Genomic DNA, 3,886 nt, shown 5'->3' with positions numbered 1-3,886 from the left:
TTCTCAACCGAACTGCCTCCTCTCGGAGTGGTGGGGGATATTCATTTGGTGTTGCCTCATGGGAGGAACATTACTGAGTTTGTTGAGTTCCATTGTCTATGGGATGTTCATTTCAAGAGCATGACTATCTGGATTGGTGATCTAGACTGGTTAGAGACACGGGTTGTTGCTATAGCTGTGCTACAGGTCTTGGGCAGCCAGGCATTCCACCACATCATTGGTGAGTAGATGATGCTATTGGAGAGTGTTTTGGCTGGGACCTACTATGGCTGGGCCCAGATGATGCTGTCATCAATGAAATGATAGTTATGTCTATGCAAGAGGTAGGTGAACCGTGACTGTGCTTTTGGTACACTGTTGTGTGCATTCTTCTTTGAGAAGATACCCACCATCCATTCTCATGTACAAATCCAAGATGGGGGCCCACAGGAGCCTAGGATGCGGTGCTGGGGGCAGCTACTGCAGAGAGGAGGAGGAGGGCGAGTCGAGTAGGTGTTCCGACCCAAGCTTTTCACACATTGGGGTCAGATGTCCCTATACATTGATGATTACCCTTATAGCGGGATGAGCTATTAGGTAGATCCTAACTTGCCACTTCCACCCGGGCGAGCATGGGGACCAGACGTAAGTGATAAGTTGCTATTTTTATGGTGTATTTCATATTTTTATCAAATGTATATGGTACTGAGTGTAAAATATGTGGTATGCAGACATTGCACTGGTGAAACCGGTAGGATATGCAGGACAAGCTACAGCGCATGGGGTTGCAGGTCAAGGAACATCATCATCACGTCAGGGTCCATAGGAGAGTGTGCTACTTGCTGATCTACATCGTAGATGTGAAGTACTCTTGACCAGAGTTTTGGAGTACAAATGGCATGAGTTAGATGATCGATACACAGATGAGTGTATCGATCTTCCCTTAGAGTGGCGAGGTATCACGCAGCGCATGGCAATGGCGGGTTAGTCAGTACGTGATCTACGTGCAGGTGGAGCAAAGCCCTTGGCACAAGATCCACCAAATAGTGACTAGATGTAGGGACATGTGGGTCCCTTTGATTTTGATTTTGGTAACATACTATGGGCATGTCTGATGTATTTAGAGCTATGGGATTTAAACACTTATATGATACATAATATGATTATACATTTTTATATGACGATGATGGTTTGCCATGTATTATTTTTATGGTTGTCTTGTGTGGTATTCATGTGATAAATCACAATCTAGAATGTTATTTGCGATGGTATCTACATAGTTATTTTGGGCTCTAGGAACATGACCAAAAGTGATGGTTTCAAATTCATGTACCAACATTTTAACTCGTAGATATTTTCTAAATAGGACTTGGTTATGCACATGATACACAACATTCACTTGCGTGACAAGTAGAAAGGAATCTAAATGAACATGAAGATGAAGGATAAGATGAGTGAGGGAATCAACTAACAAACCTATCACTACATCATATTCGGCCTAGTTATTGGTGGCATATCCAATTCACACACAGTTTGAAAGGACTAACATATGCAAGGGGGTAAAAATGGCCTAGGTTGTCCAGGCTAGATTCTTGGAGAAGCAACTCACACCATTGGCATGACCAATATATGGTGTGGATGATGGATCCATATGAAAGGTGTAAAAGACAACAGATGAGATGATGCAACCTACCTAACTTCATGGCAGAAATAAAGACATGAAAATCAAAAGGATATGCTATGAGCAAAATTTCTTGGGGTATAGTGCTTTGGGAGAATTAGGAAGGAGATGACCTTCATAATCCTCAAAAAAATATGCCCCCTTGCCTAAGTGCAAGGGTAGTCGGGGGTAGACATAGCTTCCATGATTTTCTTATGAGAATGGAAGATGAGTGGACAGGAGGAGGACTAACTAAATGATGCGGTGGTGGTACCTAGTTCATTAACCTAAGAGAGAAGGTTCACATATGCATCATCTGGAATGGTAGATGACGAGTTGGTAGATGGAGGATCTACTGATGTTAGGACCTGGGATTTTGTTGAAAGAGGTTCGATAGAAGCTCACGCAAAAACCTCAAAAAGGTTTTCTTGCGAGGAACCCAAGGATGACGATAGGTAAAGGATATGGCTTGTGGTGTCTGTCATATCAACATTAGGGGGAGGGATCACGATGGTGGGACTAGAGTCCCCCTGTTCTTGTTTACTAGTGGTACCAAAATCACAAGTAGAGGAGTAGGTGTTCCACTATGAGTGGTCTCGTATTCGCGAAGCACCTCATGGCAATCACAAAATTCGTCAAGACAAGGGAAACAATGGGAGTAGTGACCATGATGATCACACAAGGCACAAGGGTGATTTACGTGTAACATTATGAGTTTCTTGGGTGGAAACGGGAATGTTAACATGGACTTCAGGGATATTGGACTCAAGGAACATTTCATGCACCAAAATTTTAAGATGAGGAAGCTCGAGACAATTATTGGTGGCGTGCCCAACAACTTTACACAAAGCTCATGGAGGTGATGACTTTGGGGCCTTAGGGACTGGAGGAATTTAGGGAGCCTTTTCCTTAGGTTCTTTCCTTTTATCTTTGCCCCTTTGTCCAAATTCTTGCACAATGGGAGTGGGTTCCTATTGAGGTTGTGATGGAACTGAAGTAGCGGCAGGGGCCGTAGGGACTAGTTGAACTAGGGTCAAATCATGATAAGGTCTTAGCTGACCAGGCGGAATGCTTGTAGGGGGATCAATGTACCATACTGGGATCCCCAAAGTCATGTTAAGAAGGACCAACAAAGCCATGAAAGGGATAGAAAATACTCTCGGAGGGGGAAATAAGAAATGTATCTAGCCTGCAGGGTAATGTCTCGGTGGAATAGCTCCTGGATGGTTGAGACCTGGAGAAATAGTTCCTGGTGGAAACATAGGAGAGGCACCCACAAACGGAGGAGGTCCTGGGGGGTGGCTCTGGAGGGCTTGACTAGGATGGAAACAATAGGGTGTTGAGGAGTTGGTTGTTGATCGGATGTATCAGGTTGCTTGAGAGCAACCTGTGACACTTGTAACATGCAAACACTCATAGAGTGAGGCGGAGAGGACCAGGGAAAGCACCCAACAATGAGGAATCTTTACAGACTCCGAGTGAGACATCGGTGAGAGGAGTTGAAGACTGCTTCTTTGACATCGACCAGATAATGGACTTGGGGGAGGTCATGGAAGTCAGCTCATAGTAAGTCAATTGATTGATGCTAACGATATTCCCTTCATGGGGGAAGCACATCTTGTGGAAAACCTCAGATGTGACAATTGACATCGCATATGTGTAAATACAACCCAAGAGAATGTTGTAATATAAAGGGGCATCTATAACCTCAATGTCGACATGGATAACCTTTCCCGCAAGGGTCACTAGACAGTTGCAGTACATGCCAAGAGGCTGGGAGGAGTGTCTATCCCAAGAACGCAAAATGATGGTGGAGGGGGACAACTTGGGTGACTTGAGTTGTTTCCAAATGGTAGTGGACATCACACAAGTGGATGAAACTTCATCAATAATGCATTAGGAGATGATGGCATTATGGATTTAGACTGGTATCTGGAAAGAAACAGATGAAAACAGTGGGGTATGTTCTAATGTATCAACTAGGAAGACATTCAAACAATAGTCAGAAGGATCTATTTCACCCAAAGCAGTTAGTAGAGATTTCTTTTGAGATGGGAACAAATCGAGGACTTCCAGTGTTGACATGGCAGTAGGTGATTGTGCCAAGTCATCTACTATAATGTATGTATGGGAAGCTTGGTTAGAAATCATGTTATGGTGTAATGGCCCCTTTGGGGTATTAGGAATGGCCTCAACTTTAGGTTGAGGGATCTTTAATGGACCATTTGGTGTTGTAAGAGGCTTAGC

The sequence above is a fragment of the Pinus tabuliformis genome, chromosome 2_1 (assembly GCF_031772625.1).
Source record: "Pinus tabuliformis cultivar Carrire ecotype Pingquan chromosome 2_1, CPIR1, whole genome shotgun sequence".
NCBI classification, from domain to species: domain Eukaryota; kingdom Viridiplantae; phylum Streptophyta; class Pinopsida; order Pinales; family Pinaceae; genus Pinus; species Pinus tabuliformis.
Note: the sequence above shows the minus strand (reverse complement) of the source record.